Here is a 25,756-nt window from a genome sequence, read left to right as displayed (position 1 = left end):
GGATATTTTGACAGTAAGCCTATTGCTCATCAATCCAAGATCAAAAGTAGATCCAGATGGAAACAGGGCGGGTTTGATTTAAGTACCTCTGCTACTTGGGTTCATCAATTCTACTTATAAGTACATGCTGATGGATTCCAAAAAGCTCATACAATACACAAACAAGACTGAACAGCCAGGGCAGCCAATCTGAATTACTGTTTTTACTAGGGTACTTTCTGTTTCCCATCCACTGATTGGACTGCCTTACTGATGTCCTTGTAGGACAGTTATATCCAATTGCCAATTCACTTCCAAATTCAGTTTAAGGAGGTATGTCCATTCAACAGGTCCATGTTGATTAAGAAGGTGTCCACCCCAGAGTCCTGTGGCCAATCATATGCCAGAGTAGGGCAAAATTGGCAGCCAGCAATCTGCCTGCTGGATTTAGCATGAAGGCAACACATACAAAATGATAGAAGAACTCAGCAAGTCATGCAGCATCTATGGAGGGGATTAAACAGTTGATGTTTTGTTTATTTCCTTCCACTGATGCTCCCTGACCTGCTGAATTCCTCCAGTATTTTCCATATGTTATGCAATATTTCCAGAATCTGCAGAGTACTTTGTGTCAGTACAGATGTGACCTGGGTGAATTATCAACTACAAGCAGAATTGGTGATGACCTTGGACTCGATGTAGTTAGTGTAATAATCCCCATACAGTGCCAGCGAAGTTTAAGTGCTCCCAACTACAGCTTTAGAGAGAAGTATAGAAGACATATGGCATTTTTGTATGGATAGTTTGGAAGAGGAAACAACTTATTTGTAGAAATTGACAGAAAAAAAGATAGGGAATGAAGAAACTTTGATGAAAAGTTAAAAAGTGAATACATTAGATGAAATGGGAAAAAGAGGAGGGAATTAACAAAAGAAAACAGTTCAAGGTCAGTAATAATTGCTATGAATGAGGGAAGTAAAACAACTTAAATCAGTTTATAAGTGCACAAACAATATTCAAGACTGGAAGCAATGGGAAAACAGGTTGCTGGCGAAGTTTTGAAGAAAATAAACTACATTTAAGTAAACAAAAGGGACAAATCAGAAGTTGGCAATGGTGATAAGCTAAAAAGAGAGACATTGGATCAGGGGCCAGGGCAGGTGTTGTGGGGAGACGAGTGAAAATGAGGAGGGCTGAGAAACTCAGAGACTTAGAAGTGGGACGAAGAATCTAAAATGAAGGGCATTGAGACCCCAGAAGGATGCTGGCTAGTAGCTACTATACAACATTTCAAATGATTTCATTACAATATATCAAGCAATGTGATTAGGAAGTGTTTCAGCATATTAATAGGAGCGTCATTTATTTTTTATTAGTAATAATATGTGCATGATCTCTACCACAGTAACTTAATTTTGATGAATTGATGAAATGAGAGTATGAAGTACTGAGAAGGTGCATAAGAAATTCATTAAAATGATTCCAGAGACTTGGAAATTTGTTTGTGTGGATACACCAGAGAGTGGAAGATTTTCACATTGGAAAAGAGATTACAAATATAATTTGATAAAGTTATCTGAAATCATAAGGATATACTATAAACTTAGTGGCGACTTTTGGACACTTTATTTGGTACACCTGTTTGTTAATGCAAGTAATAAATCAACCAATAATGTGGCAGTAACTCAATGCTTAAAAGCATGCAGGCATGGTCAAGAGGTTCAGATGTTGTTCAGACCAAACATCAGAATGGGAAAAAAGTGATCTAAGTGACTTTGACCGTGGAAAGATTGTTGGTGCCTAACAACTTTTGAGTATCTCAGAAACTGCTGGTCCAGGGTTTTCGCAGACGCCTCTAGAGTTTACAGACAATGGTTTGAGAAACACAGAAGACCCAGTGAGTGGCAGTTCTGTGAGCTAAAGCACCTTGTTATAAAAAGAGGTCAGAGGAGAATAGCCAGGCTGCTTTAAGCTGACAGGAAGGCAGCACAGTAATTCAAATAACCACATGTTTAACAGTGGTGTTCAGAAGAGCATCTCTGAACGCACAACATGTCAAACCTTGAAGTGGATGGACAACAGCAGTAGGACTCTGTTGTGTATGTAATATTTCAGTAATATTTGAGTAATTTTGTATATGTATATACATATAGGTTAATTAAGCATTCTTGTTCATTTAAATACGTTTGTAATTCATTACAGGTTATATGTATAAAAATGTGAACTGCATTCATCATCATGTTATCACATGATATGCACATGCTTTGCTTAAAGTAAAATGAAGACTCGCATCTCGCAGCTCTCTTGTTTACCTTTGAATTAGGTTATTGTTTTGCAACACACACAAAATGAAGGAGGAAGTCAGCAGGTCAGGCAGCATCCATGGAAAACAATAAACAGTCGACATTTTGGGCTGAGACCCTTCTTCAGGACTGGAAAGGAAGGGGGAAGATGCCAGAATAAAAAGATGGGGGGGCGGTGAAGGAGGATAACTAGAAGGTGGTGGGTAGGAAAGGGAAAGGGTTGGAGAGGAAGGAATGTGATAGGAGAGGAGAGTGGACCATGGAAGAATGGGACCCTGGGGGAGGTGATAGGAAGAGGTATAAGTCCAGAGTGGGGAAGAGAAGAAGAGGGGAGGGGAATTTATTATATTCATATTCATTCAGGTTGGAGGCTACCCAGAATGAATATAAGGCGTTGATCCTCCACCCTGAGACCGGCCTCATCTTGGCGCAAGAGGAGTCAATCGACCAAGATGTCAGATGGGAAAGGGAATGGGAATTGAAATGTTTAGCATCAGGAAGTTCCGCTTTAGGCGGATGGAGCGGAAGTGCCTAACGAAGTGGTCCTCCACTTTACGACTGGTCTCACCAATGTAGAGGAGGCCGCATCGCGAACACTGGACACAATACTGGAGAGAGAAAAACTGTACCTATTGGAAAATAGAACAAAGGTGTTCAGCAGAAGAATCTAAAGAGGCATCAGGAATTGGTTATTACACTGTGAGTAGTTAGAGCTTGGAAAGCATGGTCAGGGTAGTCATGGAGGTAGAATCATTTGTGATGTTAAAGCTAGAAAAGTATCTGAAAGTAAAAAAAATCCAGAGCATTGGACGAGGGAACAGGAGTGGAACTAACTACATTACTTTTGCTACAGTCAGTGCAGACCTAATGATTCAAATATTCTCATCCTATTCTATAACCATTCTGTGATTTACAACTGTTATAATTTTGATTTAACTATTAATTAGACCAACAGTTTTTGTCATCCTCAACAATACAATTTGCTACCCTTACATTAAAATGTTTGTTCTTTCTCTAAATAACAGTTTGCCGCAACATACACAAGAGTAAATCTCTTCCATTTCATTGAATGCATTTCTTGATAGGTTACTGAATTCTCATGTGCTGATGCAATCTGACAGAAATCTCAAATTAGTTCCATTATAAAGTGAACCATTTCAAGGACAGAAGTATGAGGCAGAACATTTATAACATACATATTTATCCTGTGAATAAATATATATAAACAATCATAGTTTATCCACTGTATAATTGTTTATTTACCTAATATGTACATATAGCTAGAACTAAGCATAAACATTTATATTAATTACGTAGTAGATTTCATAATGTCTCCTACAGCTTGGTATTTGCACCACTATAGTAATGACTGAGTATTAATACAGGATACAACATAAAATACATAAAACAATACACTAGCTTCAAAGTCTGTATGACCGGTCTCAAGAACTGCTTCTTCTCATTTGAGGAAGCCAGGGAGCTGGTGATTGATTTTAAGAGGAACAGGTCTGTGACGAGTCCTGTAAACATTCTAGGAGAAGAAGTTGTGGCGGCGGAGGAGTACAAATACTTGGGTGTTCACCGCAACAACAGACTCGACTGGAAAACCACCACCAAGGCTGTTTACAAGAAGGGGACGAGCAGACTCTATTTTCTAAGGAAGGTGAGATCCTTCAATGTGTGCAGCAGGATGTTGGAGATCTTTTACCAGTCTGTTTTAGTGAGTGCAGTCTTCTCCGCGGCTTTACTTTGGGGGAGCAGCGTCCAGTGCTGGTGAAGGAAAGAGACTGAATAAACTCATTAAAAAGGCTGGATCCGTTCTTGGCTACAACCTGGACTCTTTTGAGTTAGTGGTGGAGAAGAGGTCACTAAAAAGACTGTTGTTCATTACGAACATTCTGGCATATCCTCTCCATGACCTACTGAATATGCAGCGGAGCACCTTTTCGAACAGACTCATTCAGCTCCGCTGTCGCAAGGAATGTTACAGAAAATCTTTCCTACCAAATGCAATAAGCATATACAACAGTTCATCTTGTGCGACAGGAGAACACCCATCATAGTACAATAGTCTCTACTTTATTATTTCATACATTAATATTGCACATTGGTAAATTATTATTGTGTATATTATCATTCTGTACTTCATTATTAGTTAAGTCTGCATTCAGGAAGATTGAAATGATCGAGGCAAGAGCAGAAGGAAACCAGGTGTTCAGGGCCGTCTACCAGCCCCTTGCTTGCTGCTACCAGAGAAAGGTGTCTGCATGTAATGGTCTCTCTTTCCCTCCCTCTTGCTTGATAGTACCAGAGGCAGATCCCTGCATTCAAATGATCTCTCTCTCCCTCTCGCTCGATGCTGTCAGAGGATGGTGCTGGAGTCCTGGGTCTTGGGCAAGGTTTCATCGACGCAGTTTGTGATTGGACTCTGTAGTTCATGTTATGATGTATTTCTGGTCTCTGGTCGCTGCTTCTTTGGTCGCCATCTTAAGCAATTCTGATCAGTGCGGCCTGCGGATATTGAACGACAAAGCACAAGATTGGACTGAAGTTAATATGCCTGAACTCTTTCGATTTTGTATTTTATATTGTGTTTTTCGCTCTTTTTTGTCCTTTGCGCGATTTGTTTTGTTTGCAGGTGGGGGTGGGGTGGAGGCCCATATTTTTCTTTGAACAGGCTTCATGGTTTTCTTTGTTTCTTGGCTGTCTTTGAGAAGACGAATTTCAGGGTTTGTACCACATAGCTACTGTATAATATCGGACTATTTTATGTCGTAGTAAGATGTTATTGAGCATGTGCTATTAGGCGCATATTGATCTGTATATATGTGTTCAGTTCGGGTTCCATAAGTAAAAAGCCCTATTAACTTAGCCCCAGTCTCTAGCATTTTTATTAATGTTACTGTTGTGTAAACTGCCACATACATAACACACATACATGACAAATTATGACGAGGTTAATGAACCTGCATCGTATCGGAACGCCATGCTTTAATTGATAACGGCACTCAGAAGAGGCAGAGCGAGGCTGCGAGTCTGAAAAGAAGTGGGTGTTCAGCCAGAATTGGGAATGTCGGGAGACTAAAAGACACAGTCGGAGCCACGGCACGTCCAGGTGAGACCACAGCCAGCGCTGAACCCCAGGGCTGGGGGTCTGCCTGCCTCAGAAGTGAGATTTAAAAAAAAGGAGCGACACACACATCTAGCCAGAGTACGCTCGTGATGATTGCAAAAAAGGTCAAAAAGAAAACAAGGGACTGGGGGGGGGGAGGGTTAAATTAACATAACAAGGATAAATTAACACAACAAGGATGGCGTTATTTGGAACCATTACAACGTTTAATAGTGGCATTGAAGATTGGGCAATTTATGTTGAAAGAATAGAGTTATATTGTGATGCTAACGATATTAATAAAGGAAAGAAAGCCAGTGTCTTACGTAGTGTAATGGGGGGCGAAAACATAGGGCCTGCTACAGAGCGTGTTAACCCCTGAAAAGCCAGCTGACAAAACCTTCAAGCAAATAGTGGACACTCTCCAACAGCACTTAAACCCCAAACTACTGGTCATTGCTGAAAGATTTGAATTCCATAAACGGAATCAGAGCAAAGATGAAAGTATTTCTGAATATTGTGATGAATTGTGCAAATTATCAGAACATTGTCAATTTGGAGCTGGTCTGTCAGATGTATTGAGGGATAGGTTAGTGTGTGGCATGCACTGTGAAACCACACAGACGAAGCTCCTGTGTGAAAAAGACCTTACATTCGAGAAAGCGCTAAACATCTCAATATCTTTAGAAATAGCCACATGAGGTGCTTCAGAGATACAACAAAAATCTCTGGAATAAAATATCACTGAGCAGAAATGAAGAAAAGAAATGATACTGTTGTGGGAACAGGTCACATGACCCTGATTGTTGGTTTAAAGATAAAGAATGCCAAAACTAGGGCAAACAGGACCACACTTGCAGAGAATGAAAAGCTAGTAAACAGCAGGAAAAGGGCAAAATACAGAGAAACAAGAAACCCCAGGAAGGAAAATACAACAATTTACAAAAAATAAAAGAAAGCAATCTGATTAAAATGACTCAGACAAAAGTGAATTGTCTTGTCTGTCACTTCACAGTGTGGAAGAGACAGATGATCGAAGACTAATATGGATCACTCCACAAGTGGCAGGCGTGAGATTGAAAATGGAGTTGGACACAAGCCCAGCCTTAACAGCGATCTCTGTACATAACTACATACGACTGTTTTTTCACACACCCCTGAAACGAACTAAACTACTGCTAAAGACTTACACAGGACAGAAAGTGCATCCAAAAGGCAAATTTAAAGTGACAATGACCTATGGAGGCAAAACACAGCAGCTGAACCTCTATGTACTGAAAAATGGAGGACCACTGTTGCTGGGACGTGAATGGCTCAGGAAAATCCAGTTGGACTGAAACACCATCAAGGTGCTAGATGTGTCAGCAAAGGAGGGCAGCAAGGCTACATCTGAGAGACTGACGGAAAATACTTGCTGACTCTGAGGAAGTGTTCATGAAAGGAACAGGAACACTTCAGGGCATGAAGGCAAGGATTGAGATTGAGGAAAATGCATGTCCAAAATTTCAGAAAACCAGACCAGTGCCATATGCAATCCGTCGTGCAGTAGATGCAAGACTGAAAAATCTGGAGCAGACTGGGGTCCTGTCAAAGGTGGATTGGAGTGAATGGGCCACGCCTATTGTTCCAGTGATAAAGGAAACCTCTAGCACCAAACCAGGAAAACCAAGCAAGGTGCGCATATGTGGCAACTTTAAAGTGACTGTCAGCCCAGTTCTCCGCACAGTACAGTATCCCCTACCGCATATTTAGGATATTTTTGCTTCTCTGTCAGGAGGGGAACATTTCACAAAAATTGATTTGGCCCAGGCTTATCCCCAAATGGAAATCGAGGAAGCATCTAAGAAATACCTGGAAATAAATACACACAAAGGACTTTACCAGTACAACAGGTTGGTGTTTGGGATAGCATCAGCTCCTGCAATCTGGCAAAGGGCAATGGACTGGGACTTGCAGGGGATTCCAGGGACTCAGTGTTACCTGGATGACATCATTGTCACCGGCAAGGATGATGATGAACATCTTTCTAACCTTGACCAAGTGCTCAGCAGGTTACGAGAATATGGGCTCAGAGCTATTCGCCAGAAATGTGAGTTTTTCAAAAAGAAAATCTCATACTCTGGGCATGTGATCAACAAGGATGGTTTACACATGTCTCAAGTCAAGATAGAAGCTGTGCTCACCTGAAAATGTATCTCAGCTGAGAGCAAATCTTGGACTAGTGAACTATTACCACAAGTTCTTGCCTAACCTATCCAGAGTCCTACACCCACTAAACGCACTATTACAGACAGGGACACAATGGAAGTGGACTCAGAGCTGTGAGAAAGCATTTCAGGAAACCAAAAGACTCATAACTTCAAATGGAGTGCTCGCGCACTTTGACCACTCCTTACCAATCAGACTTGCTTGTGATGCCTCGCACCATGGAATAGGAGCTGTGTTATCGCACAAGTTTCCATATGCCTCAGAAAGACCAATAGCCTCTGCCTCAAGAACGCTAACTTCAGCTGAACGCAACTAAGCACAGATTGAGAGAGAGGCCCTAAGCCTCATGTGGGGAGTCAAGAAATTCAGTCACTACCCGTATGGCCAAAAGTTTACTCAGTTGACTGACCATCAGTCTCTCAGGTCAATCTTCAATCCAAGAAAAGGCATTCCAGTGATGACAGCACAAAGGTTATAGCGATGGTCCCTTTTCTTAGGAGGTCACAGGTATGACATTGAACACAAGGGGACCAAGCAACATGGCAACACAGATGGTTTGTCACACATTTACTACAGCCCACTTCTGAGGTAACTACACAAATGGATTCAGCAGAGATCTTTCACACGACAACAGTTGAACAATTACCAGTAACAAACAGCCTCATTGAAAGGGAGATGCGCAATGACCCTATGTTTACAAAAGTGTATGACATCACGGTAAAGGGATGGCCAGTGCGGGGTAACACACTGTTTCCAGCCTTCTCAGCGAGGAAGGAGCAGTTGTCAGTGTGTCGGGGAACACTAATGTGTGGCTCACGAGTCATGATTCCTCCCAAGCTACGCACCAGAGTGTTGGAGGAACTGCACAAGGGGCACCTGGGTACCGTGAAGATGAAAAGTCTTGCCCGTGCCGATGTGTGGTTGGCAGGAGTCGATAAGCAAATTGAGGACGTGACCTAGAACTGTGCTGGATGTCAAAAGATCCAGAACACACCACCACAAGCCCCTCTCCATCTAAGGGAGTGGCCCTCATCACCATGACAATGAGTGCACATTGACTTTGCTGGATCATTCATGGCCTCCATCTTTTTAATCGCCAGTGATGCACATTCCAAATGGCCAGAGGTCATCAAAATGAAGACAACCACATAGGAAAAGACCACTACAGTTCTGGGGGCCATATTTACCAGGAATGGCATACCAGAACAAATCTGTACAGAAAATGGATGACAATTTGTCTCTGAAGAATTTCAAAGTTTTGTGAAGAACAATGGAATCAAGCACTTTACCTCGACTCCTTATCATCCATCCACAAATGGCTTGGCAGAAAGATTTGTACAGACATTCAAGAAAGCCATCAAGGCAAGGGACCGTGAAAATTGACCATTACAACACAAGATAGACAACTTCCTCCTTGCCTATCGTAATGCAATACATGCAACCACTAACCAGACTCCAGCGACGATATTCCTGAACAGGAACCCAAGGTCCCGCATGGATCTTCTCAAATCAGATGTATGGCAGGATATGGAGAATATACAAGTTTAAACACTTGAATGCTAAGTCCACAAGGAGCTTCAACGTGGGACAGTCAGTTCATGCATGGGATAACCAGACTGAAAAATGGCAGCTGGGTATAATTTCCACCACTGACGAGCCACTGATGTATAGAGTATAGGTGGGAGAGAACGTATGGAGACATCATGTGGATCAAATTCTGGATGCTCAGGTGAAAAACTCAACAACACCTTGCCCAGACTCCCGTGACATAGAAGCACCTTATGTGGATCAAATCCTGAATGCACAGGTGGAGAACACAACAACGTCTTGCCCTGACTTCCCCAGACATAGAAGCAAACACTCCTGATGTGACCACGTCAGCCTTGCCCACAGATAAGCCTGACATCAGAGCTGAGAACCCACCTGATGTACCAGTGGAGACTAATTCCCCAAAGCAAACATTGCAGGGCAGACGTTAGACAGAGAGGCTGAGAAGATCCCCCCTCCCAAAGACTTGAGTTACAATTATTATAATTATTATGTTACTTTGTTATAATTCCATATTATTAAGTTATTAACTAAACAATGAGTGGGCATTTGTATATTAAGGGTACACATGCAGTATTTGCTTAGCATAAAAAAACAGTTAATAAACTTTTTAAATAAAAGGGGAGGAGTGTACCATATAGCTTACTGTATAATATGGGACTATTTTATGTTGTAGTAACACATTATTGAGCATGCGCTATTGGGCACGTATTGATCTGTATATATGTTTTCAGTTTGGATTCCATAAGTAAAAAGCCCTGTTAACTTAGTTCCAGTCTCTAGCGCTTTTATTAATGATATTGTTGTGTAAATGGCCACATACACAACATGGTTGTAAACTGAATACATACTTTGATAATATATTTACTTTTGAATCTTTGATATCTGAGTTCCAAACCAATCACCACCACCCCCACTTCCTGGTTGTGTTGCTACCTTTTCAACTCTTTAATTTTCCTCTTCAATTATTGCTATTTCATCATTTCTTTTTGCAATACAGGTCAACCTTCACTAATCTGGCACTCCTCAGGTCCCAATGGTGCCGGATTAGTGAAGGTTGACGCGTATTGCAAAAAGAAATGATGAAATAGCAATAATTGAAGGATCACATTAAGCAATAGCTAACTGCCTCAGCCAATAGTGCCAGTAGCGAACTCGTCAACAAAATCTGCTGCTGCTTCCTTGTCTGCTGAACATCTTTCACCACACACTGCACAAAATTGTAAGCCATGATGCTGCTTGAACCGATGAAGCCAGCCTTCACTATAGTTACACTCATAATCTACTCCTAGTTCTTCATGAAATACTTTTGCTTGTTCCTTCACCATATCTTCAGATAGTTCAATACCTTCACTTACATGAAGATTAAACCACGTTATCAGCACTTTATCTAGTTCCGAACTTCTTCCATCTTTCATCGTTTTTCTTATGCACATCTGTTTGAGCCACTATGAGCAAAAAATGTAACAGTTTTTCTTTCTGTTTCCTTATATCGTACACTGTGGAAGAGCCAATGTTGTAACACCCGCACAAGCTTTTCACCGATACACCATTGTACATTTTTTTCAAGAGTTCAATCTTACCTTTAATGGATAATCTGTGGTGTTTTTGCTTAACAGCACGAGGTCCTTTACTCACTGGGGCCATAATTGGGGCAAAAGAAGAGCCAATGATATTAATAAATGCAGGAAAACAAGCAGGAATCGCCTGTGCTTACAAGAGCGCACCAACACGTGAACTGATCTAGCCCAACCAAAACAATATGTATCAGATTGGTACAGTGGCACGAGAAATGTGAAATTACAGTTGCACGGAAAATTTGAAATCAGTGCCGGATTATCGAAGGAACCGGATTACAGGTAGATGGATTAGTGAAGGTTGACTGGACAGTAGTCTGCACTACGACATTTTGTTCCATGCCATTGTTTTGTGCTGTGTTGTATTTATTATTGCCATATGCACTGCTTACTCTGTGAATGACAAGAAATGTCATTGCACCTGGTGTATATGACAATAAACTGATCTGAATCAGAATGCTGTGGGTAGAATGAAAAGCCATCAATATAGTCAGAATAAACAGGTTTTTGATGGTCAACACCAGCTATGTTGGCCGAAGGGCCTGTTTCCGTGCTGCATGACTCTCTATTTTCAAATTCTGCAGATAATTGAAAGTTAGCAGGAGATTCCAGAAAGGCAGATGTACTGCAGATACATAACCGATGACAACCATTCGGGACGATCCTGAAGACCCACAGTCAACACAAGAGTAACTTCCTTCCCTCCGCCATCAGATTTTAGAATGGTCTATCAGCCAACGAATACTGTCTCTTACAATGTTTTTTTTTATGATTTGCATTGTATTCCTGCCGCAAAGCAACACACTTCACGACATATGTCAGTGATAATAAACTATTCTGATATGAGTGTGAAACGATGCATTTGGAAGGAAAATGAGATGACTTAATATATATTAAAGAGTGTGTACAGGGATTAATGTTCACAAATTATTGACCATGGCACGAGAACTTGACTTAATACGTGTCCCAGAATTATAAACAGAGAGAAAGCGAGTGAATAATGGTAAACCTTTAGGAACTGGTTAGAACTCAGAGTATGATAGAAAATTGCGGGTACCCTTTACTTTATAAGGTCTTCGGCGCGGTTACGGTTATATTTATAATATTTATATCAGGTATGACGAAACACCATAATGTGAAGGGGCCGTTATTTCTTTACAAATAGGGTGACGGGGAGATTTAATGGTCCTCTTTCAAATAAGATCGTGCAGACAGAGAATATAGGGTTAACTATTCTAACTCGCGGACCGGTCGGCAATCAGAGCTCACGGAAGGCTAATTACAAAATATTATGTAGGAAGGAGGTGAAACTTTTTTTTATTGCAGTGCACGCTCTAAATAGTGGGGAAATGGATGCATACTCTCAAAAAGTAAAATGCAAAGAAATGTGAAGTGCAAGGGAGAGGCAAAGAGTGAACGAAGAATGACCTCCTGTGCTGTAAGATTCTACACGATATAGTGGTTGTCCAATGAATATCTATGGACACATTCCTTGGGTTATAAATGGTTAGCGGACCCTCGGAACATCTCCCACTCCAGACAGCAACATCCGCAGTGCAAGCCTCTCCGTCAATCCAACTTCACTCCAATTAAAATCCCGCCCCCTCCGCAAGCTGATTGGCAGTCGACGTCACTGCAGTCGCGTCACCGCCCGTCAGCGTTCCAGCGATTGGCTGCGAGCGGCTGCCACTCACGGCGGCCTGGTTGAGTTGTCTCTGGGGCTAGGCCCATTGACAGTCGTTGTGACGGGTGGTCAGTGGAGTCTGGTTCTGTCTATCACTTACGGGCTCCGGGCCGTCATGCTAGCGGCCGGGGAGGACACGCGGTGCGCCGGCGTTGCCGCCCCCTTGCATTTACAAGGCCTCAACGACGCCCGGGCGGAGCTGAATTAGCAGGGTAGCGGGCCGCGGGCGGCGAGGCCTCGGGGACAGCTGCTAGGGGAGAGCACCCGGGTCAAGCGAACGATTGGCAGGAGCCCCGGCTTGGGCCCACTGGCCCCGGGCTAGGGGGCCGCCCGCTTGGGTGTCTGCATCTCTCCAACGTCACTCCCCCCACCTTCCTTCCGGCCGGCGCTGCGGATCCTTTAACCATTCATATTCAAAGCAACGACGACGAGTTGTGTTACTGCTCCACCATTGACCCAGGTTAGTGCTGTGTGTTGGTCTCTTCCCACCACCCACCCCCTTTGCCTCTATCCCCCTCCCCCTTCTGTGTTTGTCTGATGAGCAGCGGGGGCTTTAACTTGGGGGCATGTCTGTGTCTTTCACTTCCACATTCCCTCATGCCTTGAGAGAGTAAATGGCGTCTCTACTGAGCCGACAGAGGAGAGAACTCATCCCAGCTCAGACAGTTGCTTCTGGTTTCAGGAGACCGGGGGCTGGTGTAGGAGCAGAAAGAGGCAACTTGTGAAAGCTCAGTAAATGATACATGGGAGCAAATATTGTGTGTGTCAAGATGATACTTTTTTTTAAGTGAAGTGTTTTATTGTCACAATTTCTTTGTTAGTTGCGTGCAGTTATGATAGTCTATGTGGTTATTTTTGAAGCAACCTGAATTTTTTTCTGAGGTAAAGGTTTTTATCTTCAACATCTCTCCTTTCAGCTCCCTTTTGTATGGACTGTCTGCATTCTCTTTTCAAAGCTTCTCTTCTTTCATTCACTTCCTTTCTGCAGTTCTGTCTCTTTTGTTCCCTTTCTCTCTCTCTCTCTATGTAGGTTTTTTTTATTTCGAATCATTTTGAGATGGGGGAAGTGCTCAAAAACTACAATAACAGCGTTCCTGCTTTAATACAAAAGGGGGAACGTTGGTACTGAAGGAGAGATCTTAAAGTAAACTATTTGCAAGTGCAGTGGTTGTAATGTGAATGTCAGAGTACAGTACCTGTTGACAATGGTTTTTGACTTGATTTAATGGCTGTCTCTTTAATTCCAGTCACAACATAGAAGGAGATCTTAAAAATTTTGAGCAACTTGGTCCCCAATAGAATGAACCTACGGCTGATTGTCTTTAAATTTTAGGAAGGAACCAAGCCATGTAATTTAAATGACAGGACCCGGCGATAGGATTACTTTTGAATATGATTGATATCTCTCTTCCTATTGAGTTAAGTTGCTTGAATTTAGGAGGTTATTTAGAGCGGATTTTTAAAATATATATAAAAATAAAAAGTGGGTGAGTAGAATTGAGATAATTGGTTAGCACCTGAGAAAAAGACAGCTCTAATGTCTCCACTTGTCACGGTCTGAAGAAAAATGCATAATATGGGTGTGAAAATATCCAGAAATAAAGTAGTCTAGAATAATTGCTGCAATATTTTTTCCTGAAGAGAAATAATGTGCTTAAAATTTATTTGTTAAGGGTTTAATAGTTCAGCTCAAACTGTTTAAATCATATCTGGTGCTAGGAATGAAAATGCCCACAGAGGAGTAGTGTAATTCTGTTTGTCGAAGTAATAGTTTTAGTCAGTTATGTGACAACATAACTCAAATTTTACTTGAGAGCTGCAGATCTGTTAAGATTTGAATAAAATTGTTTGGAGATGCTTGATGTAGGATTAAGAAATAGTTCTAATTGATTATTCATGTTTATATTTTTGATTTTCTGTGAGGGGCCTTGAGGTATTTGTTATATTAATTAATTGTTATATTTATTATATTAATGAAAACAGCTAAATTTCTGAATATCCAGATGAGGAATGTTTGATACTAATTTGATAGTTCAAATTAAATGCAATCTTTGTTTCAAAATTGTAAGTAGCTTTGCTTCATCGTGTGTTTCTTTATCTACTTAGCCTCAATATACCACAATCTTGGCACTACATTTTATGGCCTTTGGCAATCCCATTTTTCATTGATTTACTGTTTGTATGATGGAAGTTCCAAGCTCTGGAATAGTCTCCCCAAACCTTTCCAATTTACTAACGTGTCCCTCACAAGGAGTTTGACATCAGTCCTAATTGCCTAAATACTGTGGATGCTCAAACTCTGAAATTTATTTAAAGCAGGAATATGTGGGGGAAATGGTCAGGCAACAGCTTTGGAAGGAGAAACTGAATGTTTTGGGTCAGTGATCCTCATGAATAATCTTGAAAGTCATTGGTCTGAAATGTTAGCATTGCTCCTCTTTCCCATTGCTGCTTTTTGACCTATTGTATTTTTCTATGACTATATTTGTATTGTTGACTTGTGTTCTACTGCTTTTTAATTTGTTTACTATTGTGTGAGGATAAAAGCAGAAACTATTGGAAATACTTAGGAGTTCAACCAGCATCTGTGCAGAGGGAAATGGCCATTGATATTTAATCAGAACAAGCAAAAATTAGGAATGATCAAATTTAAAGTCCAGAGATGAGGGAGTGGAGAAGACAATGGAATACCTGTGATAGGGTGAAAGCAGAGAATATGTTAGTGGTGTTGGCTGAGAGTGTAGTAAAACCTTTATCACAACTGATGTTTTTTTCCCTTTTCTTGTATCTGTATTTCTTCCTCTAGATGCCGTAGGATACAATAGACAATAGACAATAGGTGCAGGAGTAGGCCATTTGGCCCTTCTAGCCAGCACAGCCATTCACTGTGATCATGGCTGATCATACACAATCAGTACCCCGTTCCTGCCTTCTCCCCATATTCCTTGACCCCGCTATCTAACGCTCTCTTGAATGCATCCAGAGACTTGGCCTCCACTGCCTTCTGGGGCAGAGCATTCCACATATCCACCACTCTCTGGGTGAAAAAGTTTTTCCGCATCTCTGTTCTAAATGGCCTACCCCTTATTCTTAAACTGTGGCCTCTAGTTCTGGACTCACCCATCAGCAGGAACATGCTTCCTGCCTCCAGTGTGTCCAATCCCTTAATAATCTTATATGTTTCAATCAGATCCCCTGTCATCCTTCTAAATTCCAGTGTATAGAAGCTCAGTCGCTCCAATCTTTCAACATATGACAGTCCCGCCATTCCGGGAATTGACCTTGTGAACCTACGCTGCACTCCCTCAATAGCAAGAATGTCCTTCCTCAAATTTGGAGACCAGAACTGCACACAATACTCCAGGTGGGGTCTCACCAGGGCCCTGTACAGCTGCAGAAGGACCTCTTTACTCCTATACTCAATTCCTCTTGTTATAAAAGCCAGCATGCCATTAGCTTTCTTCACTGCCTGCTGTACCTGCATGCTTGCTTTCACTGACTTATGTACAAGAACACCTAGATCTCGTTGTACTTCCCCTTTTCCTAACTTGACTCCATTTAGATGGTAATCTGCCTTCCTGTTCTTGCCACCAAAGTGGATAACCTCACATTTATCCACATTAAACTGCATCTGCCATACATTTGCCCACTCACCCAACCTGTCCAAGTCACCCTGCATTCTCATAACATCCTCCTGACATTTAACACTGCCACCCAGCTTTGTGTCATCAGCAAATTTGCTAATGTTACTTTTAATCCCTTAATCCCTTCATCTAAATCATTAATGTATATTGTAAACAGCTGCGGTCCCAGCACCGAACCTTGCGGTACCCCACTGGTCACAGCCTGCCATTCCGAAAGGGACCCTTTAATCACTACTCTTTGTTTCCTGTCAGCCAGCCAATTTTCAATCCATGTCAGTACTCTGCCCCAATACCATGTGCCCTAATTTTGCCTACTAATCTCCTATGTGGGACTTTATCAAAAGCTTTTTGGAAGTCCAGGTACACTGGCTCTCCCTTGTCCATTTTCATAGTTACATCCTGAAAAAACCCCAGAAGATTAGTCAAGCATGATTTTCCCTTCATAAATCCATGCTGACTCGGACTGATCCTTCTACTGCTATCCAAATGTGTCGTAATTTCCTCTTTTATAATTGACTCCAGCATCTTTCCCACCACTGACGTCAGGCTAACCGGTCTATAATTCCCTGTTTTCTCTCTCCCTCCTTTCTTGAAAAGTGGGACAACATTAGCCACTCTCCAATCAGCAGGAACTGTTCCTGAATCTATAGAACATTGGAAAATGATTACCAATGAGTCCACGATTTCTAGAGCCACCTCTTTAAGTACCCTGGGATCAGGTCCCGGAGACTTACCAGCCTTCAGACTCAACAGTCCATCCAACACAGTTTCTTGCCTAATATAAAATTCCTTCAGTTCATCCTTTACCCTAGTTCCTTTGGCCACTATTACATCTGGGAGATTGTTTGTGTTTTCCCTAGTGAAGACAGATCCAAAGTAACTGTTCAACTCATCTGCCATTTCCTTTTTCCCCATAATAAATTCACCTGTTTCTGTCTTCAATGGCCCAATTTTGGTCTTAGCTACTTTTTTGCTATTTACATACCTAAAGAAGCTTTTACTATCCTCTATATTCTTGGCTAGTTACCTTCGTACCTCATTTTTTCTTGGTGTATTGCCTTTTTTGTAATCTTCTGTTGCTCTTTAAAAGCTTCCCAGTCCTCCGGTTTCCCGCACATCTTTGCTATGTTATACTTCTTTTATTTTTATACTGCTTTTTACTTCCCTCGTTAGCCCCTTACTCCCCTTAGGATCTTTCTTCCTCTTTGGAATGAACCGATCCTGCACCTTCTGCATTATTCCCAGAAATACCTGCCATTTTTGTTCCACTGTCTTCCCTGCTAGGGTATTGTTCCATTGAACTTTGGCCAGTTCCTCTCTCATAGCTCCATGGTTCCCTTTGTTCAACTGTAATACTGACACATCCGATTTTCCCTTCTTCTCAAATTGTAGGTTAAAACATATCATATTATGGTCACTGCCTCCTAATGGTTCCTTTACCTCGAGGTCCCTGATCAAATCCGGTTCATTGCACAATACTAAATTTAGAATTGCCTGGTAGGCTCCAGTACAAGCTGTTCTAAGAATCCATCTCGGAGGCACTCCACAACTCCCTTTCTTGGGGTCCAGTACCATTCTGATTCTCCCAGTCTACCTGCATGTTGAAATCCCCCATGACAACTGTATCATTACCTTTGCGACATGCCAATTTTAACTCTTCATTACTTACAACTTACACCCTACATCCAGACTGCTGTTTGGGAGCCTGTAGATAACTCCCATTAGGGTCTTTCTACCCTTAGAATTTCTCAGTTCTATCCATACTGACTCTACATCCCCTGATTCTATGTCCCCCCTCGCAAGGGACTGAATATCATTCCTCACCAACAGAGCCACCCCACCCCCTCTGCCAGTCCTTTCGATAAGATGTATATCCTTGAATATTCATTTCCCAGGCCCTGTCCGCTTGAAGCCATGTCTCAGTTATTCCCACAACATCGTACTTGCCAATTTCCAACTGAGTCTCAAGCTCATCTACTTTATTCCTTATACTTTGTGCATTCATATATAATACTTTTAATTCGGTACTCCTTTCATAGCAATTCCTATTTCACTTGGCCATATTGTATGATCTCTTCTTGAGCTTTCTACTCCATTGATTCTGTTGTCTTTTTTAACTTTTCTTATTTTCACTTTCCCTTTAACTCCATCCTCGTATTTCCAGTTCATCCCCTCCCCCCACTACTTAGTTTAAACACATCCGTGTTGCAGTGGCAAACCTGTCTGTCAGAATGCTGGTCCCCCGCCTATTAAGGTGCAACCCGTCCCTTTTATACAATTCATCCCTACCCCAAAACAGATCCCAGTGGTCCAAGAATGTAAATCCTTGCTTCCTGTACCAGTTCCTCAGCCACACATTCAGATCCATTATATCCCTGTTCCTGCCCTCTCCAGCACGAGGAACTGGAAGCAAACCAGAGATAACTGCCCTGGAAGTCCTGCTTTTCAGCCTTTTTCTGAATTCTCTGAAGTCCCGCTGCAGAATGTCCTTCCTCTTTTCCCGATATCATTTGTGCCAACATGCACTACCACTTCCAGCTGTTCACCTTCACCCTTGAGGATTCCCTGCAATTGGTCCATGATGTCCTGGATCCTAGCACCGGGGAGGCAAAACACCATCCTTAAATCTTGCCTGTTGCCGCAGAAACCCCTTTCTGTACCTCTTACTATGGAGTCCCCTACTACCATGGCTCTTTCTGATGTCTGACTCCTTGGCTCTGCTTCTGCACCAATTTTCAGCTTGCAGACCTGTCCATCTCTCAGACTGGCAATATCTTCTGTCCTGACAGCTTCCAAGCAGGTGACCCTGTTTACGAGAGGTACATCCCCTGGGATCTCCTGTACTTAAAGCATCCTTTCCTTCCTCATCATCACCCCCTTTCTCTGTTCCAGTATCCTCGGTGTAACGACCTCACTGCAGGTCCTGTCCAGAAAACCCTCGTTTTCGCGGATAAACCTGAGGTCATCCAGTTCTTTCTTCAGTGCTGCAACATGCTCCTTCAGAAGCTGAATCTGGACACACTTTCCACAGCTGTAGCAGCCGGGGGCAACATCAGTGTCCCTGACTTCCCACATCATGCATGTAGCACACTGAATTAGCTTAGCTTGTCTTCACCCTCTGCAATTGTGCCTGGTGTAGTCTCCTCGCCGAAGACTCTCAAGCCAAAGACTAGCACTTTTCACACCAGTCACTTCCCTCGACCAGGCCGCTTCCCGACAGGCCTATTTTTTTTTTGATTCTTTTGGATTTTTTTTTATATTTTTGGGATTTTTTGACAGGATATTTTTGTATGCTAAAGGCATTGCATGAATGGAAATTTTTATCACTGTTATCTTTATTAATAAATACATTGAGCAGTAATGTAGGTATGCAGTATTTGTAAGTGAAATACGCTTGTAAATTGAAGGTTGAGCTCAAGTATCAATTCTCAAATTGTTTTAATACTTTGCTCTGTAAATGTGTATTGGTTTTGGACTTTGCTGTTGATAGAATAACTTTTTGAAAGATTCACTTCAAAATTGGAGCTGGCCTTGAGTCTTGATTAAGTGTTTATATCATTGCCTGCCACTCAGGGATGCTGTGAAGCCTATCAGGACACCCTGAGTCAAGTAGTTTGATGGTATCCTTTGAAATTAGAATGCAGTATCACTTAAGAGTCTGATCAAATAAATAGTGGATGATTTCCTGTAATTACTAGAGGTGTCAGGACAAGTGAGTAAACTGAAGAGTGAGATTGCAAGTCTGTTCATCCATTGGCTAGCTGTCCATAGGACAGTTTACTGATGAGGTCTTGCTTGACTGTCAGTCTTTGCCAATGTATGAACCGCTTTGTTTTTCTTTCGCCCTCCCATCTTTCATAAGTCACAACACTCCTACAGCAGTAGATGTCCAGTTTTGCCATTCATGCTTTCCCATCACTTAGACTAACCCTTTGTATTTGAATATAGTCTAAGATTTGGCACTTAATAATAAAACAGTTCCTTTTCTGATTCTTGAGATACTTTCATATCTTCTGTCTGAAGCAAAGCAACAGGTAATCTTCATACAAATTTGCAGCACTGCAGCTCTGAAAGGCAGTTTGAGTTTTATTTGACTTTGCATAACAATGTTGATAATCAGATTCTTTTTCATTTGGAAATCACTGCAATTATTACCATAAACTGTTGATATAATTTAGTTTCCCTAAATAGTTTTAAGGAACCGTGGTTTTTGAGAGAGATTGAGGCTCTGGTTAAGAAGGTATAAGCAGCAAAGAATAAATGAGTTACTTGAGTACAAGAAATAAAGGAGAACATGGAAGAAGAAAATCAGGAGGGTTAAAAGAATGCATGAGGTTGCTCTAGCAGACAAGGTAAAGGAGAATCCCAAGGGCTTCTACAGATATTTTAAGAGCAAAAGGATAGCAAAGGATGAAATTGGTCTGTGAGCATCAGTATGGCCATCTATGCATGGAGCCAACAGAGAGAAGAGAGTTCTTAAATGTTTTTATTTTGCATCTTTGTTTACTTGGGACGTGGATAGGACACAGTCAATAGAAGGCAAAATGGCGGTGAGGTGATGTACTGTATATTGATTACAGATAAAGAACTTCTTGTCTTGAGGGAAATTAGGATGTCTAAATTCCTGTGGCCTGATAAGGTTTTCCCTCAGACCTTATAAGTAGACAGTGTGGAAATTGCAGGGCTCCTAGCAGAGGTATTTAAAACTTCCTTAGCTACGGGTGAGGTGCTGTAGGATTGGAGTGTAGCTAATGTTGTTCTGTTGTTAAGAAAGGCTCTAAGAATAAGCCAGGGAATTATACGCTGGTGAGCTTGACATCAGTAGTGGTTAAGTTTTTGGGGTGTATTCGAAGGGACTGGATATGCAAGTATTTGTATAGACAAGGACTGATTAGGGATGGTTAACGACTTTGTGCATGGTAGGTTGTAAGGTTTTTTTGAGGAAGTTACCAGGAAAGTTGAAAGAAAGACACTGGGTGATTAGCATGGCCTTTGACAGGATTTTACTTGGGAGGTTGGTCACAAAGGTTCAGTTGCTTGGCATTCAGGATAGTACATTGGATTAGACATTGGCTTCATCAGAGAAGCAGAATGGCAGGAGATTGTTGCCTCTTTGACTAGAGGCATGTGACTAGTATGCTACAGGGATCAGTGCAGGGTTTGTTGTCACTTGTCATCTATCTCAGCAATCTGGATGACACGCTAAACTGATCAGCAAATGTGCAGATGATACCAAGATTATGAACATAGTAGACAGCAAAGAAAACTGTCAGAGCTTGCTGTAGGATTCACACCAGCTCGGCAAATTGGAATTGATGGAATTTAATGCAGACAAGTATAAGGTGTTGCAATTGGGGTAAATGCAACCAATCTTTTTCCATTGAGGTTGGCTGAGATTGAAATAGAGGTCATGGATAAAGAGTGAAAGGTGAAATGTTTAAAGGCAGTATGGGGGGAACATCACTCAGGGTGGTAAGTGTGGAATGAGCTGCCAGCAGAGTAGTAGATGTGGGTTTGACTTTGACACTTAAGAAAAACTTGGACAGGTATGTGGATGGGAGGGATATGGAGGGCAATGGTCATAGGCAGAATAATAGTGCAGCATGGACTATATGGGCTGAAGGGCCTGTTTTTGTGCTGTAGTGTTCTATAACTCTTTTATGACTAAATATTCATTACATGATAGACAGGGATCATTAACTTTCTCCTTTGAGCTTTTGCAATGTGATATTTATTATTGACTAGACAACTGGGTGACCCCGTTGGGGCACCTTTGAGAGAAAGGTAGTGCAGTCTGATGTGACGAGAATGAACACTAAATGTTCCTGAATGCTATCGCTTTGCTTTGGACATTGAAGAAGAAAAACTCAGTTTATTTAAGATGAAAGATGCGTAGCAAGGGAAATATAGCTCCTCGTTTAATGAGGGACACTTCTGATGGCAACATTTCTGGTTGATCTTCCACTCTTGTGCCTTTCATTGTCATTCTGGAGACGTGCAGTCCTTTCATCCACCATCTCTTCATGTCTTCTGCTGTTTGTCTCTGATCCTGGAGATGTGCATTTCTCTGCTCCTTTGTCTCTTCACCTCTTCTACCATTTCTTTTTTCTCTCTGATCCTAGAGTCGTACGGCCCTGGCCTTATCCGATTCTTGTTCTCTCCTCCTTCTGTGCTTATTGTTGTCATTTTGGAGATGTGGATGCCTCTCCTCCTCTCTCTTCTTCTCTCATCTTTTTTGTCCAGACTCTGTGATCCTGGAGTTGTGCGGCCCTGGCCTCCTCCAATTCTTGTTCTCTCCCTCTCCTTGCCGCTTCCCAACGACTTTTGGCTTCATCTCTTGACCATAATGCCCCCCTTCTCTTTCCACGTGGATAATTAAGCTGACCATATTTTTTTTAACCTAATGCTGGATAGAAGATACGAAGCACTAACACCAAGGCCTCCAGGATGCTGATTTTTCCTGATGATGCGGTTGACGCTCTCCTAAATGGACGTGATATAGTCACCGCTGTCCTTTGACTGCAGCAAAGGGTTTGATGGGTGGCAGTTTGATCTGTCCCAATCCTGCACATGCTGATGGTGATTAGCAGAATGTGACTGCTCAAAACAGAGCTGCCCTGCCCTTTTGCTCCACTTGCTGTCATTGCTGTGAGCATCGTGAGGCGCTGCTGAGGCTGGCTGTGCACATGCGTAGTGGTGTCAATTCGTGGTTTCCATTAAAGCTGGAATCGGCTCAGGTTGTGGAAAGCGGGGCCTGTTGATTGATGAATGAGCAATTTTATACGAATATATAACCTTGAACTTGTATTCTGTAAGTTAGCATGTTTTAAGTCGATTTAGTCAAATAAGTGCCGCTGTAATGTACCGTTAGGGCTAATTGGGGGTCACAAACAGACAGAGCAGGAGAATTTTAGTAATATATAGATTCTTGCACTCACTGCTGTGCTGGTGATGAACCATTTTAGACTGTAAGACATGGGAGCAGAAATTGGGCCATTTAGCCCATCAAGTCTGCTCCGCCATTCAATCATGGCAGATAATTTTTCTCGGCCGCAGCCCCACTCCCTAGCTTTCTCCCTGTTACTTTTGATGCTGTGCCCAGTCAAGAATCTATCAATATTCACCTCAAATACACCCGGTGACTTGGCCTCCACAGCTGCCTCTGGTAACAAATTCCATAAATTCACCACCCTCTGGCCAAAGAAATTTATCCGCATCTTTATCCTGCTCTTCTATCTTGAGGCTATGGCCTCTTGTCCTAGAATCACCCACCAAGTATCCTTTCCACATCTACTCTATACTTTAAACATTCAAGAGATTTCAATGAGATCCTCCTTCATCCTTCGAAATTCCAGTGAGTACAGACCTAGAGCCATCAAATGTCCCTCGTATAACCCTTTCATTCACAAAATCCTCCTCTAAACCTTTTCCAATGCCAACACCTTTTCTTAGAAGTTCGCAACACTAAAGGTGAGGACTCACCAGTGTGCTATATGGACTCAGCATCACAGCCCTGCTTTTATTGAATTGACTTTATTTCTTACATCCTTTACATAATGAGTAAAAATCTTTGTTACATCTCCATCTAAATGTACAGTTGTAGTCATTTATAATAAATAGAAGTCAATGTAACATATGAGGGGTGATTGATATGTTCATGGCCTAAGGTAGAAGGAGTCAATTTTAGAAAACCTAGCACATTTATTTTTCAGCCTAGTCCCCTCCTACATTTACACACTTAGTCCATCAGTCACAGAGCATACGGATCTTGGACCTTCAGAAAGTGACCACAGCAGGGGCCCAAGGTAGAAGGAGTTGAGTTATACAGTTCTTGTTACATGCGCATGCAGTTCAACTCTTTGAGTGATTATGCAGAAAGTTTGGAGTTAATAACTCGGGGTAATTGATAAGTTTGTGGCTCAAGGTAGAAGGAGATGTTATTAACTTCAAGCTTTCCACATAATCACTCAAAGAGTTGACCTGTATGTGCATTTAATGAGAGGTGTATAACTCATCAACTTCTACCCTAGGCCACAAACTTATCAATCACTTATCTGTGGACACTTTCTGGAGGTCTAAGATCTGTATGCTCCACCACCAGTGATCTAAGTGTGTAAATGTAAATGTTGAAAAATAAATGTGCTAGTTTTTGTAAAATTGACTCCTTCTACCTTGGCCACAAACTTATCAATCACTCCTCGTAGAAATATACTCACGTCAGCGTGAGTTAATCAGTCTGATGGCCTGGTGGAAGAAGCTGTCCTGGAGCCTGTTGATTTTGGCTTTTATGCTGTGGTTCTGTTTCCCGGAGGATAGCAGCTGGAATAGATTATGGTTGGGGTGACTTGGGTCCCCAATGATCCTTTGGGTCCTTTTTTCACACCTGTCTTTATAAATGTCCTGAATCATAGGAAGTTCACAACTACAGATGCGCTGGGCTGTCCGCACCACTCTACAGAATCCTGCGATTAAGGGAGGTACAGTTCACAGTCAGTGATGCAGCCAGTCAGGATGCTCTCAGTTGTGCCCCTATAGAAAGTTCTTAGGATTTGGGGGCCTTACTAAACTTTCTCAACAGTGGTGAAAGTGGTGCTGTTGCACACAGCTGGTATGTACAGACCACGTGAGGTCCTCAGTGATATGGATGCCGAGGAACTTAAAGCTGTTTACCCTCTCAACCCCAGATCCATTGATGTCAATAGGGGTTCACCTGCCTCAATTCCTCGTGTAATCCACAACTAGCTCCTTCGTTCTTGTGACATTGAGGGAGGGGTTGTTTTCTTGACACCACTGTGTCAGAGAGATGACTGTAGGTCCCCTCATTGTTTGAGATTAGGCCAATCAATGTAGTGTTGTTGGCAAATTTAATTAGCAGATTAGAGATGTGGATTCCTCTTGAAATAAATGAAATAAATCATTGAATTTGCTGCCTTTACCAGAGACTTAACCTGTAAATTAACCTGGGTGACTTGCTGAAAGACTCCCAAGTCCTTTTGCACCTCTGATGTTTGAATTTACTCCCCATTTAGATAATAGTCTACACTATTGCTCCTTTAACCAAAAATGCATTATCATACATTTCCCAATGCTGTATTCCATCTACCACTTTTTTGCCCATTCTTCTGATTTGTCGGGTAAGTCCTGCTGCAATTGCATTGCTTCCTCAGCACTACTAACCCCTCCACCGATCTTTATATCTTTAAACTTATCCACAAAGCTATCAATTCCATTAGTTAAATCATTGGCAAACAATGTGAAAAGTAGTGGTCCCGATACTGACCCCTGAAGAACACCACTAGTCACTGGCAGCCAACCAGATAAAGCCCTCTTTATTCCCACTCCTGTCTGTAAGCCATTCCTCTATCCATGTTAAGTATCTTTCCTGTAAAACCATTGGATTTTATCTTGTTCAGCAGCCTCATGTGTGGCACATTATCAAATGCTTTCTGAAAATCCAAGTAAATGATGTCCTCTGCCTCTCTTTTGTCTATCCTGCTTGTTACTTCCTCGAAGAACTCTTTACAGATCTGTCAGGCAAGATTACCCTTTTACGGAAACCATGCTGACTTTGACTTATCATTAGTCTTCAAGTACCCCCAAACCTCATTTTTAGTAATAGACTCTAACACTTTCCCAACCACTAAGATTAGGCTAACTGGCCTATAATTTCCTTTCTTTTGCCTTCCTCCCTTAGAGTAGAG

At 41.9% G+C, this 25,756-nt stretch overlaps 1 protein-coding gene and 1 long non-coding RNA gene across 5 annotated transcripts in view; one reads left to right on the top strand and one right to left on the bottom strand.

The window, feature by feature from the left end:
• Positions 1–3,523: 3,523 nt before the first annotated feature.
• On the bottom strand, positions 3,524–12,271 carry LOC132382457 (uncharacterized). The gene is made up of 3 exons (XR_009508318.1): positions 12,156–12,271; positions 10,734–10,787; positions 3,524–4,793 (listed from the first exon to the last, which is right to left on the bottom strand). It is a non-coding gene; the product is annotated as an uncharacterized LOC132382457 (long non-coding RNA).
• Positions 10,795–25,756, top strand: part of znf710a (zinc finger protein 710a) — a 70,854-nt gene continuing 55,892 nt past the window's right edge. For 3 of the 4 annotated variants that reach the window (XM_059952669.1, XM_059952670.1, XM_059952671.1), the window contains exon 1: positions 12,353–12,871. The gene's annotated coding sequence lies outside the window, so the exon portion shown is untranslated. Of the gene's footprint in view, positions 12,872–25,756 lie in introns of all 4 variants that reach the window. The other variant, XM_059952672.1, reaches the window with a different exon arrangement.

Source organism: Hypanus sabinus, chromosome 28 (assembly GCF_030144855.1).
Source record: "Hypanus sabinus isolate sHypSab1 chromosome 28, sHypSab1.hap1, whole genome shotgun sequence".
NCBI classification, from domain to species: Eukaryota; Metazoa; Chordata; class Chondrichthyes; order Myliobatiformes; family Dasyatidae; genus Hypanus; species Hypanus sabinus.
This window is presented reverse-complemented; position numbering and strand designations above follow the sequence as displayed.